This window comes from Macaca mulatta, chromosome 8 (genome assembly GCF_049350105.2).
Source record: "Macaca mulatta isolate MMU2019108-1 chromosome 8, T2T-MMU8v2.0, whole genome shotgun sequence".
Lineage (NCBI taxonomy): Eukaryota > Metazoa > Chordata > Mammalia > Primates > Cercopithecidae > Macaca > Macaca mulatta.
In genome coordinates this window covers 127,916,565-127,933,909 of record NC_133413.1, presented here as the reverse complement: position 1 = coordinate 127,933,909, position 17,345 = coordinate 127,916,565, and the positions used below count along the sequence as shown (strand labels likewise).

Genomic DNA, 17,345 nt, shown 5'->3' with positions numbered 1-17,345 from the left:
TCCGCCCACCGTGACGCAACACGTCATAAAACGTCATGGACACCGCCCACTCGGCGAACTGTCTCCGAGCGGAGCCGGGTGGGATTGGATTGGACGCTGGGCGGGAAAGGACGGACGGGTTAAGTAGCCAATCACCAATTGCGATCCAGCCAGAGGGGAGACGTTCTTGGAGAGCAGAGGGTGAGTTTCCAGAGTTCGTTTCCCAGTCTTGGCCCAGCGTTAGAACTTTGTGTGTTTAATTCCTTGCGGAGCATTTTCTCTTAACAAGCCTGAGGTTTGTAGTATTACAGCTAAGAGACAGGTTAAAGTACTTGTTCAGTCGCATACAGGTGTAACTGGCAACCTGCGGTTCGAATTTAGAAAGCAAGATTCCTAAGCTTGTACGCTTCTCTGTGACATGATACTGACTCCCCGATTGCTCTTGGTCCCTGCTCAGATGTTTTACTCTCTTGAGTTTTCCCAATCTCTCTAAGCAAAAAAATGATCAACGCACACTTCTTTCTGACTCTGGTACTTTTTTTTGAGACGGAGTCTCGCTCTGTCGCCCAGGCTGGAGTGCAGTGGCGAGATCCCGGCTCACTGCAAGTTCCGCCTTCCGGGTTCACGCCATTCTCCTGCCTCAGCCTCCCGAGTAGCTGGGACTACAGGCTCCCGCCACCACGCTTGGCTAATTTTTTTGTATTTTCAGTAGAGACGGGGTTTCACCGTGTTAGCCAGGATGGTCTCTATCTCCTGACCTCGTGATCCACCCGTCTCGGCCTCCCAAAGTGCTGGGATTACAGGCGTGAGCCACCGCGCTTGGCCTACTGTCTGATATTTTATATAGCTTTCGGCTGGCTTACTTTCAGACTTTTTCTCACCCTATCTACACACACACTGCAAACTCCATGAAAACAGACGATTTTATTCACTTGCTGTATTCCCAACACCTAGTGATTGGCACAAGTATCAATAAATACTTATTGAATGATTGTTGAGTGACATGATAAATGCAAGAAAAATTAAAGTAAAATGCCTCTCACCTCTTACTGTTCATCTCCAAGGTAGGAAGAAGTCAAGAATGTAAAATTGGTGATAGGCACAAATGTTGCATTGTTTAGAAGTATCTGAATGCTCCATTATACGGACTTTCCGGGAAATGGTTACTAAATATGTCATAGGAACCGTGTTAGAATTAAACATAGTAATTCGCAGGTCTTCAGTGAGTAATTACCATTTGACAAATATTGGCTGAGCACCTACTATGTGCTGGGGGCTAGGAATGAAGATAGAGTACTGAACAAATCAGGCAAAAGCCCTGCAGCGTGTTTGTCATGGAGACAAACAGAACACTATTGTGATGAGCGTCTTGAAAGAAAAGTTCCTGATACCAGGGTGCTAACAATTTAGGAGATTGAGAACGACCTGAAGGGAGCAGTGTGGAACCTGAAGGTAGATAGGGAAGGGAGTAACGAATGATAGAGTCTTTTCTAGGAGGATGAGGAAGGCCAGTGCCAACACCTGAAGTGAAGAGGCCTCCTAATGCTTTCCAGGATCTGGAAGAAGTTCAGTGTGAGGACAAGTGTGAGGAAATAAGGCTGAAGGCAGAGGCAACCTTGAAGGATCTTCTAACCCATGTCAAGCAGTTGAGAATTTATAGAGTGAAACAGCAAGCCATTGAAAAGTTTCAAGGTGAGAGGAATAATTTGAAATACTCATTTTAGAGGACTTATTCTGGTTGCTAAATGGGGAATAGATGGTGGGTTTCTATTGTCTTCTTTTCCAAAGGGGAATGATGATGATGATCATGACCTGTGTAGAGAAAGGAGACAGAGGGTAACTTTGAATAAATATTTAGTAAGTAGAATCTAGAGAACTTCGTTGTGACTGGATTAGGAGCATGAAGGAGAGGAAAGAATTAAGGATGGCACGTATTTCTGCTTTCATGTGAAGCTTCAGGTGAAGTTTATGTCATTTACCAAGAGAGGATACACTGACGTTTCAGAGAAATTATGCCTTATGTTAATTTCCTATTGCACATGTAACAAATTACCACAAACTTTGTGGCTTAAAACAACACACCTTTTATTATTTTACAGCTTTTTAGCTCAGAAGTCTGAAATGGTTATCGCTGAACTAAGCTCAAGGTGTTGGCAGGGCTGTGTTCCTTTCTGGAGGCTCTCAGAAGGAATCCGTTTCCTTGTCTTTTCCAGTGTTTAGAAGGATGTCCCAATTCCTTGGCTCATGACCACTTCCACCAACTTCAAAAACCAGCTTCATCCTTTTCAAAGCCAGAATTGGCTAGTTAAATGTGCCGTATCACTGGTTCTGAGTCCTCTGCCTCTCTCTTTTTCATTTAAGTATCCTTTAGATTACATCGGGTCCAACTAGATAATCCAGGATATCTCTTTATTTTAAGGTCAGCTGTTTTGCAACTTCAGTTCCATATATTACCCCTTAATCCCCCCTTGCCATGTAACATGACATACAGATTCTGGGAATTAGGATGTGGACGTCTTTGGGGAGTAACTAAAATCTGCCTACCACATGCCTCCAATCCAAACTGTCCCTAAATTCAGACTCACATACCTAAAAACCTGACATCTTGACTTGGATGGCTATTTGGCATCTAAAACTTACGTCTAAAAAAACCTGACTCTTGATCCCTCCCAACCTTCTTCTACCACACTTTTTTCCATGTCATTGTCTGGCACCACCATGCATTTAGTCATTTAGTTGCCCATCCTGGCTTCTCTCTTTCCCACCCTACTTCCAAGTCATCAGAAAATAGAATGCACTCTGACTTTCAAATATATCCTATGTGTGACCAATTACTTCACCTCTTTCACCCTAGTCCAAGCTGTCTTCTTCTCTTATTTGGAATGTTGGATAACAATCAAGAGTCTCCTAATTGGACTCCTTCCTGCTACACTTGCCCCATCCAGTCCACTCTTATTACAGCACCCACAGGCAAACTTACAAGCTAAGTCAGGTTGTGATTCTCCCCTGCTGACCAGTCCTCTCATCGTACTTAGAATAAAATCCAAAGCTGCATGACCTGCACATCTCCACATGTGCTGGCCTAGGCTGTTCCTGCTCTCTCAGCTCCGACAGTTCTCCCCTCACTCCAGATACATTCACCTCCTTACTATTCCTTGTACATTCCAAGTTCATCTCACTCCAGACTCATTTCTTTTGGCTGGGAAACTCTTCTCTCAGCTATCTCTCCAGGTCTTTGTTTTCAGTGGCCTTTTCTGGCCACCTTACTTAAAACAGCCTGCATTAGTCTTCTGTTGCTGCTGGAAAAAAAGATCAGAATTTAGTGTCTTAAAGCAGCAGAAATTTATGTCCCCATTTTCTTACTGATTGTAAACTGACAGCCATTCCTAGCTTCCATGACCACATTCCTTGGCTTGTGGCCCCTTCCTCCATCTTCAAAGCCAGCTATGGCAGTCAATTCCCTCTCATGCTTTACATTTCTCCTGCATCTTCTTCCATTGTCATTGTCACATACCTCTAACTTTTCACTTTTGAGGGTCCATGTGATGATACTGGGTTCATCTACATTATTCTAGAAAATCTCCCCACCTCAAGACCCTTAACCTTAACCACATCTGTAAAATTCCGTGTTCCATGTAATGCAACATAGTCATAGCTTCTAGGGATTAGAGGGTTGGTATCTTTTGTGGGGCCATTATTCCACCTACTGTACAGCCCTCTCCATCTCTCTATCCATTTAGCCTGCTTCATTTTTTGTAGTGTTTCTCACAAACTGATGTTGTTTCTTTCACTGTTTGTGCCTTCAGTAAATTTCATGAAATTAGAGATTGTCTCTTTTGGTTGCTTCAGTAGATTCAGCACCTACGGCAGTGCCTGGCACATAATAAGTGCTCAATAAATAGTTGATGAAAGAACCAGGAGTTTACTCAGTGGCATCCTGGGTTTGAAATGTGTACATGATCATCAGTGGATGTATCCAGTAAGCGACTGAGTATGTGCTGAGGCCTGGTAGGGTTTTCCTTTTACATGGTTGGAGAAAGGTGGGTGGGTGTAGTAGTAAGCTCAAAATCTGTGGGAGTCAGATGGTCCTGGACTAAAATCCAAACCTGACATTGCTCAACAGTGGACAGATCACACCAACCTCCATAATAACAATGGTATTTAGCTTTGGGATTGTTGATAGGATTAAGTGAGATGCTATATATAACACACTTATAGTTCCTAGTGTATAGTAAGCATTCAATAAATGTGCACTATACTTCCTTCCATCATGGATAACAGTGAGGAAAATGGGTAAAGTGAGAAGTGAGGAAGAAACTGCTCCAGGACAGAGCCAATGGGAACACTAAGGAACAGAAAGAAGAAGAGGAGGCAACACTATTAACAACAAAAATTGGGAAGAAATAGAAAGGTCAGAGGAAAGTCAGGAGACTATCCTGCCATGGAAGTCACAGGAAGAATAGATTGTTTCAGCAAGGAGCTTGTGCTGAACAGTGTCAGGTACCGCTGAGAGGTTAAGCAAAATAATCCACACAAAGGAAGTATTATGTTAAATCACAGAAGATTTTAGCTCAAAATTATTACCCATAGTCCCATAGTTAGGAAGGGAATGAAACAGAGACTTAATTTCTATACAATATCTGCTCTGCCTTTTTTTTTTTTTTTTTTTTTTTTGAGACAGAGTCTTGCTCTGTTGCTCAGGCTGGAGTACAGTGGTGTGGTGCAATCTTGGCTCACTGCAACCTCTGCCTTCCAGGTTCAAGCGATTCTCCTGCCTCAGCCTCTCAAGTAGCTGGGATTACAGGCGTGTGCCACCACGCCTGGCTAATTTTTGTGTTTTTAGTAGAGATGGGGTTTCACCCTGTTGGTCAGTCTGGTCTTGAACTCTTGAACTCATGATCCGCCCACCTAGGCCTCCCAAAGTGCTGGGATTACAGGCGTGAGCCACCATGTTCGGCTTTTTTTTTTTTTTTTTTTTTTTTTAAAGCAAGAGAATATCTGGTTTTTAGCAGGGCACCCAGGGTGGAAGCTGTATGTCCCAGCCTTCCTTGAGCCTTGACAGGGGCATTTCACTACGTTCTGGCCCATCACCTGTAAGTATGCATGACATGGGAGACTACTGGCTGTTGTCCTTAGAAGAATGGGGCCTCCAATTCCTTCTTCCTACTAGCTGGGATGCAGAAATCATAGCTACAGCTTAGCTAAGTGCTTATTTGGGGGTTTTCTGACACATACAACTGAATTTAATACTAATTTGCTACTGCTGAAGTGCCAAATTTGAAATTTGCCCTAAGCCCCATGTGGTTTTGTCTGATACCAAAGTAGTTTCTTCTAACACAATGATTCATTGCCTCTGCTTTTGGGTTAAATTACCCAAAAGACAAACTGGAATCCTTCTTGACCTGACTCATTACCTGCAGCAGTGTCCCTGGCTCTTGTGTAATTGCAGGATTGGAGCTAGCTTTGTGTATGTTGTTATGGGAAGTGTTGGGCTATGCAGTTTCTAGCACCTAGGAGACAGGAACAATTCTGGGATGGTTTTGTGGAGTCAGGACACCAGTCGTTGAATCAAAAGGCTACATACAGGCTACAGTATTTAATCTGAACCTAACACTCAATATTTGGGAATACACTGAAGGGAAATCAGCAGGTTTTGGGGGTAGGAAAGGGAGAAATGTAGACTCAAGAAAGATTTGAGGGGCCACAATGGAAGGAAGACTCCCCACAAGTCAGCACAGTGGGTTCTAGACTTGCTTTGTCATTAAATAGTTTGGTAGTTCTGGACTGACTTATAACCCAGGTGTTTCACTCTTGTACTTTCCACAATATTACACATGCCATGAAAAAGCTTCAAAATAATCTAGGTCCATTTGGAAATGTCACTGCATAGGACCTACCAAAGGAAAGGGACCTGACTGAGCCATCACTGCTGCAACCTTTGACTTCCAGTAGTAATGCTGAAATGCACCAGTTGATATGCAATTTATTCATGACTAATAGCTTATGTTTTTCAATTCAGCCACTCATGAACCAGAATATTCCCTCTGGACAGAGAATTATTGAATTCAAACAAACACTTATTGGGCACCTGTAATCGGTCAAACTAACAAGCATTTAGGTTGATTTAAACTATTGCCTACACCTAATTAGTATTCCAATTTAACAAACTGTGCTAACTGGTCCCTGAAGATTCATTAGTAAAGGTTTCCTATGCTTCCCAATGCTCACTTAGAATCTCATACTTAAGAAGTACATGAATTAAATCACAACTTCACTTTCAAGATTGATCCTCCTCTAGGTTTAGAGAATTTGCATGACTTGGTCAACTGTTTTGGACAGTTTAATTGCCTAATATCTCCTTTTTATACATGTCACAGTTATTGCTAACCCAAGATCAATATTTAGAAACACTTAGCCAGGATCAAGAGATATTTGGAAACATCGTTAATGAAGGCACAAGGCTGTAATTAAATAAACATGGTTTGGGATAAAAGGAGTCAAGTTATGTATGAAGTTACCAGTTGTTTGTGGTTGATTGTCTTACAACCACATGTGCTACCACATAATGGGTGCTTCTTTGTTTTGCTAGAAGTAAATATTCTCCCTCTTTTAAAGTTTTATAGTCATCAAACTGATAAAAATTATTAAGATCTTTGTGATTGTTGATATTTCAAGGTGAGTAGTAAGTGAGAGAATAAAGCAAATAATTCACCTGCCAGAATTTCCAGTACTGTTTTCTTCTATAACTTCTCTTGAACTTCTCTGTTTTCATATTTTTTCTTAGGGTACTCCATGCAAATATCTTTTGAATTATTGTTAATGGCCTAAAGAGTAGTCTTCAGATTTTGTACTGTATTAGAATGACTGAATTCATGTTCAACAATACCTATAGTGCCTGCTTCATTTTCTAATGGGTGACATTTGAAAAAACAGAGTAGGCTGTTTGTTTTAAAAAAGTGCAAAGTTCTCTTGCTTCAGAAAGAATTGTTTTACAACCAATTTTGGTGAGTTAGGGTAATGATGTTAAGTGAAAAACACCTATATGATAAAATATTTTATACATTCTGAGTGATAAAAAGAAAAGATATGATAAGATATTTCTCTTATGGGAACCCTATATAAAGGCTGAATTCTGAGCAGATTTTTGAATGAGGAGAAACAGAATGGTGAGGAAGAGGAGGGACCCTCTTGTGTATTGATAGGGGATGAAACAGGCAAATCAGGGGTGAGGAATAACCGGCCTTCAGGATACAGAAATGTTGCAGGAAAGGACTTGCCACTTGCCAGGTTTTCAGAAAACAGCAGTTGTGTGACAAATAGCTCCTGTATTTCTTTTACTCTTTGACAAGATCAAAGAGGTGATTGTGTGGTGAGTTGGGATCTGGGTGTCCCCACCTTTTCTCTCTCTTCCTAAGACTGGCCCTCTGAACAGAATAGTGCCTTCTCCTCCACTCCTTGGGCTCTGTCCCTACCCTGCCAGTGACTGGCAGTCAATTCAAGAGGAAGTCAATGCTAAGCCATATTCTGTAATCTAGCTTTATCAATAATTAGCCTGCTATTTTACCTTCATCTCTCTCTGTACCCATTTCTCATCACATTTGATCTGAGAAGGTAAGAGAAAATATTATGACCTTTAAATCTCAATGTATGGTTTAGTAGAAAAAGAAACAGAAAACTAAGACAAATTCACTTGTCTTCCTGAAATTCCACTTTCATCATATCAGTCTCTGCATATTTCCTTTGTAAGATTTCAATGGTTTCCATAAAAAGGCTCAGTTCTCTAATTTTCAAAGCCTTCTATTGCTTACTTCCACTCTACTAGAGAAACCTTTTTTTTTTTTTTCTGGCTATATTAAGGAGGTTGACAAATACCATTGACAATGGCATTTGCCATCTTCATTTCCACCTTAGGTTCTTCTTTCTTAGCCGTTTCTGTGCCATATGACTCCTGGTCACAGATGATTGGATTAGGATGACCATGTGACCCAAGGGCAACCAATTTCTAGGCTGGCCAGTGATGTGTAACCTGCTCTGGTACAAAAGACTTTACCCAAGCAGGACTGAAGGTAATAACCTGGACCAATCAGATTGTCTTTCTCAGGACTTTGAACAGGGAAATAAAGAGTGACTTAGACAAAGGGAAAGGTGCCAGAGGAGAAGTGAACCCAAAGAGAAGCAGGGCCTGAGAGAGAGGCTAGTGGTATCAGGCAAGAAGACTTGAGTGAAGTTGTTCTTTGGTAGCAGCCTAGTGTACCCTCTATTTAGTTGACTTTATTTGACCTTAGAGGGCATGCTTTCTTCACCAGCTGGTCACAATGTTGCACTTAAAATCTGGAATTCGGAACATCCCCTGGCGGCCTTGTGTTTTCTGTGCATGTCCTCTTTCCTCAGCTCTTGCATCTTTTCCACCCGTGCACTGTTCCTTCACAGCACTAGTAATCTTTTGCAATTCTATTTTTATTTGCATATCTATTCAGTAACTGCTTCTTCTAGTAGGCTGGGAGCAACATGTGGGGGCAAGGACTAGTGTGTTTTTGTTCACCGCTGTGTTCTTAGCATTTTGCTCAGTGCCTTGGCATGGTAGATTCTTAATATTCATTGAATGAATGAATGATAGTGAATTTGTCTCCACTTCTGCTGATTTCCCTCTACCTTTTTCAAGTCCAGACTCAAGACTTGAGAAAGTCTTGCTTATTTCTCTGTCTCAGTATTCCCTTCTTTGCTCTTTTAATTGCATTTATAGTTTAACCACTACAAGGTATTTATTATACTACTGTTATTCCTTAATTGTTGTACGTATTCAAAGTTAATTTTTACATGAATGAAAGCAGGTATAGTGACTCTTTCCATGTACGCCTTCCTGCTCCAAAATGCCTAGCACAGTACCAGACCTGTCATGAATATTTGATAAATGCTTGGTGGCCTATAACAAAGTCCCTTTCAGTGAGTGAGCCAAAAGATGGAGGTTCAACGTGCCATGCAATCCTGCAGACTTACTTTTTAAGGCTTGTACATTAGGAAAAAATGTCTTTAGAGGAAAAAACTCTGGTTTCTACCATCATTGTCCTAATGATCAAAAATGGAAGGTCCACAGATGCAGAGCTCTGGAATAAGCATTGGAGACGTTTTAAGGTCTGTTTTCAAACATAGTTCTAATGTGTTTTTCAATTAAAGCTTAAACAGACAACCAGGACCTCCTTTGTTCTTTGAATACTAATAATTAGATTCACAAGTTACCTTTGTATGAACAAAGTCATAAATGGTGAGTAAGCCTTGCTTATTCATTCAAAAATTAGACTTTAAGATTTATTAGCTTACATTTCCAAATTCAAAATTATTATATTTATTTTCACTTTTGAGAGCTATTGTATCTTATTTTATTTTATTTTTTGAGACAGGGTCTTAGTCACCCAGGCTGGAGTGCAGTGGTGCAGTCAGCTTAATGCAGCTTTGACCACCCAGGCTCAAGCAATCCTCCCACCTCAGCCTCCTGAGTAGCTGGGACCACAGGTGTCCACCACCACACCCTGGTAATTTTTTTTATTTTTTATTTTTGTAGAGACAGGGGTCTCACTATGTTGCCCAGATAGGCCCTGAATTCCATGGCCTCAAGCAGTTTTCCCACTTTGGCCTCCCAAAGTGCTGGGATTACTGGGATAAGCCACTACACCAGACCCCTTACTTTTTTTAAATTATTGTTTCATCTCACTCTACTTCCAGATTATAAAAATCTTTGAAAGTAGGTACCATATCTTCTTTTTAAAACACAAGTAGCATTTATTATCTTAATGTTTTATTTCTTGCTAAAGTAAAATTTATATAAAATAAAACTGCACATATATAAAGTGAATAATTTGATAAGTTTTGACACATATTACACTAAAAATCTATTACCACAACTAAGGTACCAAATATTTCTATCACCTCCAAGTTTCTATGTGTCGTTTACACTTCATCTTTCACTGCATTTCTTACCACTGGTCGATTATAGGTAAACTTAGATTTTCTAAACTTCTATAAAAATGGAAATATACAGTAGGCACTATTCTTAAAGATATAAGGGATTCTTTTATTCGGTATAATAATTTCCGGAGTAACTCCACATTGATGCATATATTAGTAGGGAAGTACTTTTTGGTAGCTGAATACTATTCCATTATATGGTTATACCGTATTTTCTTTATTCTCTGCTGATGAACATTTGGATTATTTCCAGTTTGAGATCATTGCAAATGAAACTGCTATGAATATTTGTGTGCAGGTCTTTATGTGCACATATGTTTTCATTTCTAGTAGGTAGATTCTAGAGGTGGGATGGCTGGGTTATGAATGTCATATGTTTAACTTTCCAAAAGTCTGCAAAAGTGTTCTCTAAGGTGGTTGTATGCTTTTACATTCCCACAAGTGACTTACGAGGACAGAATACCCTCAACACCTGATATCGCCAATTTTTAAAAACATTTTAGCTATTTTAAAAGATGTTCAGGCTGGGTGCGGTGACTGTCTATAATTCCAGCACTTTGGGAGGCCAAGGTGGATCACTTGAGGCCAGGAGTTCAGGACCAACCCGAGCAACACTGTGAAACCCCTCTTTCTCTACAAAAGAGTTAAAATTACCTGGGCATAGTGGTTTGCACCTGTGGTCCTAGCTAGTTGGGAGGCCAAGGCAGAAGGATTGCTCGAGCCCAGGAGTTTGAAGTTGCAGCCTCAAATTTAAATAAATAAATAAATAAATAAATAAATAAATAAATACATGATGTTTAATGGTATCTCATTGTTTTAATTTTTCTTCGTGATGACAAATGGTGATAGACATTTTAATGCACTTATTATTCATGTGTATATCTTTTTTTTGTGAAATGTCTGTCAAAGCTTTTGCCCAGTTTTAAATTGGTATATGATAAGAATACTTGATGTATTCTGGTTTCAAGTCCTTTGTCTGATATGAGTTTTAAATTTTAAATATAGCTTCTTGATGTAGAACTTTAAGTCATTGAGAATTTGTTGTATTTTTCTCATTCTTTATATTTTATTTTGGATTCCATCTGGATATTCTCAATGTTTTGGTATATAGACTTTAGGTTATTTGATATTCCTCTGAGGAATTTTGCTAATGTTTTCCTTTTTTAAATACCAACTAACCTGGTATCTGTCTCACATGTGCATGGTTAAGGGGTCAACCTGAATTATTTTTGGTTTTTGTACATATGGTTAGGGAATCTGTTCATCTGCTTCTCTACTTTCTGGGATTCCCTTCTCATTTTCCCATGGTGGCTGTTGTCCTAGCCTCTTTCCTTGGTTCCTGCAGCCAGAAAGACGACGGGACTTCCCACATAGTTTTAGCTTCCTGTACTGCAGCAAGATTCTGCAACCGTAGCCCAACTTTGAGTCAAAGCCATAGAGGAACACAAAACCCACCCCCATTCTTGTTGCTGCTCCGAGGTTCCAATTACCTCCATAATCTGCCTGCTTTTGTTTACTTGTCAAGATTATTAGGTTTGAATTTTTTCCCCAGGGTCTGTAGTTGTTATGGGTGGGCAGATGGTTCCGTAAGGGAGTTATGCCACTATACAGGAACTAAAATTTCACCGTGTATTCTGTTATTTCTTTTATCCTTCCCTACAGTCTCTTAGGGCCTGAGCCGGGGTGGAGCTAGCCGGTCATCATTTTTCTTTCTGCTTCTTTATAAATATATGGTGCCAAGACAAATGCGAGGACATAGAGGAAGCAAACGAAAGTGAGGAGTTTGGGAATGTGTTTGGAGAAGAGATCAAATTGTCAAAGTTTTCTTAAGTATCACAGAATAGATATTTTGTGTCTTAAGCGGGTTGCCAATAAATGTTAGTCTTCCTGCTTGTTTTTCCTGCTTGTTTATGATCTCTACCATTACTGAACATCTACTATGTGCAGATGTTGTAATTGGTGCTTTCCATACATTCTCTTTAATCTATATGTCTACAAGAGCTAAAGATTTTTCTCAACTCTATTTCATATGTTATGGAACGGGGCTTAGAAAGGTTAAACACATTGTGCAATGTCACCTAGTTTAAAAGTAGTGAAGTTTGGGACACAAATCTGTGTGTGTGTGTGTGTATGTGTGTGTGTGTCACCAGAGCCCAATTCCTTTTCCCTTGATCACTCAATCTCTCAGGCTCCAGTTCTACCCTGGTGTCTCTCCATATTATTCTGATGTAAAATCATTTACTTTTGTTAACATAAGGGGCTGTTGATCTCTCCCTAAGGAGTGACTATCTATGTAATGTATTTCTACAATGCACAAAAACTGGGGACTGAAGAATTTTATTTGCATTGCAAAAGGAAGCCCAGCCTGGTTTCCCTAGATAGTTCTCCTCTTTCATCTAAAAGTACACTCCAGGTATTGGCTACAAAAGCCTTCAATAAAAGCTCTTATAAATGAATTGAGTCCTTGGGAAAGTGTTCAGTGAGATCAAGTGAATCATTGAAATAGCTGTGCCTGTTCAAAATCACACAGAACTTAAGAGATCTATTAGCACCTTCAATTGTGCCTTAACGTATACATTGTAACAACTTGAAACTCATTAACAACATGTTCTCTGTCTCCTATGATCAATGGTTTGCTTTCACTTAGATTTTTTTTCTCACTGTTTCACAAAAGAGATGAAGACTAATTGACAAACATACCAAATTCAGAGACATTTTATACATTCTTAAGAAGACTATCTTTTCAGAGTTAAAAATATGGATTTTTTGGTCCATGAATTCTTTTTCTATTTGTCATAGAAAATATTAAGAATATTATTAATAATATTTTTATGAACAGAATATGAGTTGTTCGTGTCAGTGAACTCGATTATTCCTGAAATAGCTAGTTTATTTTTCTTTCTTTTATTTTTCTTTCTCACTCAGTGTTCTTTTAGCAAATATTTATTTAATACCTAATATGTGCCAGGCACTGTTCGAGGCCTTGGAGCTAAAGCAGTAAAGAAAATAAAGAAAAAACTGCTGCTCATATGAATGGGGGAGAAAGACAATAAACATTAAATAAATAAAATAATTTAACAAGAAAGCAAAATATATCCTATGTCAGTGGTGAGAAGGGCTATGGAGATAAATAAATCAGAGAAAGGGAATAGACAGTGCTGTTTTACATAAGGTAATCAGAGAAGATCTCACATGGTACATAATCTTTAAGTAAAGACTTAAAAGAAGATGAGGTATTATGCTTTGGAGTATTTGAGTAAAAAACATTCCAGACAACTTGAAAGTCATTAACGGCTTGTTATCTGTCTTAATGTGATCAATTACTTGAAGGAACAGCAATTATAGAGACCACGAATAGGGAGGCCTTGAGCAGGGAGCTACCTGCCATGTTCAAGACTCAGCAAACAGGCCAATGGGGCTAGCACACCAGAAGGAAGGGGGCAGGAGGGGCAGGCGGCGTGAGGTTACTACATCAGGGAGAGCGTGTATTTTGAGTAAGACGCTGAGGTGGAGGGTTGGATTGCACAGAGGAGATAAACGGTCTGACTATTTTAGCAGGGTTGCTCTGGATAGAATAGTCTCTAGGAGACTAAGATCAGAGGGAAAAAGCAGTTGATGCTATTGAAGTAGTTCAAAGGAGAGATCTTGAAGGCTTGGACCACGGGAGTGACAAAGGAAGAGGTGAGAAGTGGTCATACCCTGGATATATTTTGAAGGGAGAGCCAAAAAGATTTGCTGAGTGGAACACAAGAGAGAAAGAGAAGTCAAGAATGAATTGTGGCCTAAGCAACAGGAAAAATGTAGTTGTCGTTAACAGAGAGGTAAGGCTGTGGAAGGAATATGCCAGGGATAGAAGAATAAGAACATAGTTTTTACATGGGAGTTGTGACACACCCATCAGTCAGCCAAGAAAGGGGTCAGGTTGGCAACCAGATACAAGAATCTGGAGTTTAGGGGTGAGGTTCAGGCTAGAGGTGTAACTGTGGGAGTTTTCAGAATATAGATGATATTTACTACCATGTGTGTGGTTAAGATTACCATGAATCCCCGGAGTGCTATAAAATAATGAGATTTAGGAGCTGAGGAATAACGAACAACAGACTGAGAAGGTGTGGTCAGTGAGTTGCAAGAGGCAAAGGAGAAGAGCACAGTGTCCTAGAACCCAAATTAAAGAAATGTTTCAAGGAAGCCAGCAATCAATGTGTTAAATGCTGCTAACAGGGTCAAATAAGGTGAGGAACAACAACGTGCAAGCCATTGGAGGTCATGGTCATGTTGAAAAAGTTTTATGAGAGTGGATTGGTCAAAACACTAGTTGCAAGAAATTTTGGAGATAATTGGAAAAGAGGAACTGCAGAAAATGAACACAGAGAATGCTCTATATTCTCTATATATTAAAAACATTTTAAAAAATTTTTGCCGAAAAGAGAGAGAAATAGGGAGTAGCTGTAGGTGATGGAAGGTCAAGAGAGTTTTTTTTTATTTAATAAGATGGGAGAAATCACAACGTGTTTGTATGCTCTTGAGATTTATTCAATGAAAATGGGAAATGATGATGCAGGAGAGAGGGTGGAGAATTACTGGACAAAACAGTGAGCAGGGATAGAAGGTAAGGGGATGGACAGTACGTCGAGAGTCATAGGAGGGATGGCTGAATACACTGCCAGAGAGACAGGTGCTTGTGGACTTTTCCTGCCAATTGCCAAAACTTTTAGTTGGCAAAAGGAAGATTAAAAATGGTAAGACTGAGGCCAGGTCCGGTGGCTTACACTGTAACCCCAGCACCTTGGGAAGACAAGGTGAGTGAATCACTTGAGCTCTGAGCTCAGGTGTTCAAGACCAGCCTGAGCAACATGGTAAAACTCCATGTCTACCAAAAAGTAGAAAAATTAGCTGGGAATGGTGGCTCACACCTGTAGTCCCAGCTACTCGGGAGTCTGAGGCAGGAGAATGGTGTGAACCTGGGAGGCAGAGCTTGCAGTGAGCCGAGATCACGCCACTGCACTCCAGTCTGGGCGACAGAGCAAGGCTCAGGCTCTGTCTCAAAAAAAAAAAGAAAAGAAAAAGTTATCATCTTGTATTAGTCTGTTCTCACACTGTTAATAAAGACATACCCAAGACTGGGCAATTTATAAAGGAAAGCAGTTTAATGGACTCATAGTTCTACATGGTTGGGGAGGCCTCACAATCATGGCGGAAGGTGAATGAGGAGCAAAGTCACATCTTACATGATAGCAGGCAAGAGAGTTTGTGTAGGGAAACTCCCCTTTATAAAACCATGAGATCTAGTGAGACTTATTCGCTATCATGAGAACAGCACGGGAAAGACCCACCCCCATGATTCAATTACCTCCCACCTGATCTCTCCCACAACAGGTGGGAACTATAGGAGCTACAATTCAAGATGAGATTTCAGTGGGGGCACAGCTAAACCATATCACATCTCAATTGGTAAACATAATATTTCAAATGGAATATCTTTCTGGGAAAAAAAATTTGTATCAAGAAAAAGCGTATTACCCAGTAAGCCTATAGCAATAGGAAATCATAAATGGTAGTCTTTTATATATTTCATATTATTTCACCCAACCATGACAACAACATAACACGAGTTATGTATTATTGCTACCAGCTTTGCAGATGAAAACATTGGTATCTCAAATTAGTTAAGTTACTTGTCCAAAGTTACATGGACATAGATGGCAGATCCAGATCTTAATTCCAGGTTTGCTGACTCAAATCTATTTATCTTATTACTTCTAGTAATGAAATCTCAAATCATGCTCTTGGGTTATCCAAGAGGTTAAATTATTTTTAATGTCTTCTATTAAGGTAGAAAAATATGTAAGTCAAAGCAATTAAAATAAATGTTTTCACATTTTTATGGAATAAGTTTCAACTTTCTGAAAAATGTCACTCATCCAGAACGCCTTGGTTACCAATGATAAATGAGATGTCCAAACCCCAAAGATACTGATGTTAGGTGGCAGTTCATAAAAATAAATTGGAATTGCATGGAATAAACTGTGTGGAACCCATTGCAAAAGTTAAAAACTCAAAAAACTCAGGTAAGCTAATTTAAATAATAAAACTCAGGTAAGCTAATTTAAGAGTCACTAATCCTTTGAGGTATGAAAATGTTTTTTCATTTTTCTTAAACCTTGAGATCATTGGTAAAGAATAGTTGATATTTGAGAGTCATGCTTTTTTTAAAAAATATATATATATATATATTTTTTTGATATGGAGTTTCGCTTTTGTTGCCCAGGCTGAAGTGCAATGGCATGATCTTGGCTCACTGCAGCCTCCGCCTCCCTGGCTCAAGCAATTCTGCCTCAGCCTCCTGAGTAGCTAGGATTACAGGCATGTGCCACCACACCCAGCTAATTTTGTACTTTTAGTAGAGATGGGGTTTCTCCACATTGGTCAGGCTGGTCGAGAAGATCTCTTGCAACCCAATGAGCCAAAAATTCAAATATTTTAAAATCAAAATGTTTATAGTTTTTTTTTGTGCCTGACACCCATGAACCAACTAATGGGAGGTGAAGCTAGAATCGTATAAGTAAAAACTTCACTGGATAACATTGCCTCACTTTCTCCAGTTTATCCTTGAGAAACATACTAATAATATTATCCCTGGACCAACTTATCTCGGTTTGAGTGCTATGCTGCTTCCTTAATTCTCTACATAGAATTCTTGTTGTCTTTTGAGTCAATCAGTTTTCTGACTGAGACTTAAGCTTTACCATCTCATTGGTAGAAATGCATCTCTTATCTACTCTCTTGTCTTGAGTTTTTAGCAGCTGTTTACTATAGTGAAATGATTTTTTAAAAGGTAATAACAATAATGACAATTTATGAAGTATTTACCAGATGGCAGTCATTGTGCAAAAACACTTTAAAACTGTTTGCACTCATTTTTATTCTATCAATAATCTTATATAGGTAGTTTTCCTCCTCCTCCTCCTCCTCCTCCTCCTCCTCCTCCTGCACTACCTTCTCCTTCTCCTTCTTGTTCTTCTTCTTTTTCTCCCCCTCCTCCTCCTTCTTCTTCTTCATCTTTTCCTCCTCCTCCTCCCCCTCTCCCCCTCCCTCCTCCTGCCCCTCCTCCCCCTCCTCCTCCTCCTCCTCCTCCTCCTCCTTCTTCTTCTTCTTCTTCTTCTTCTTCTTCTTCTTCTTCTTCTTCTTCTTCTTCTTCTTCTTCTTCTCCTTCTCCTTCTTCTCCTTCTCCTCCTCCTCCTCCTCCTCGTTCTTCTTCCTCTTCTTCTTCTTCCTCTTCTTCTTCTTCCTCTTCTTCTATCTTCTTCTTCAACAACAACAACAAAAACATTGATTGTGTTGGTTTTCCTGACTTTGCATACTCCAGCTCACTCAAAGTGAAACCTTTGAGCCATGTGTTTGCT

The 17,345-nt window shown here is 39.7% G+C and overlaps 1 long non-coding RNA gene across 2 annotated transcripts in view; it reads left to right on the top strand.

Annotated features, from left to right (window-relative positions):
- Positions 1-83: 83 nt before the first annotated feature.
- The window catches only part of LOC114680325 (uncharacterized), a 395,268-nt gene continuing 378,006 nt past the window's right edge, over positions 84-17,345 (top strand). The window contains exons 1-2 of one of the 2 annotated variants that reach the window (XR_013397411.1): positions 144-180; positions 1,533-1,671. This is a non-coding gene — a long non-coding RNA (uncharacterized LOC114680325). Of the gene's footprint in view, positions 181-1,532; positions 1,672-17,345 lie in introns of both variants that reach the window. The other variant, XR_013397412.1, reaches the window with a different exon arrangement.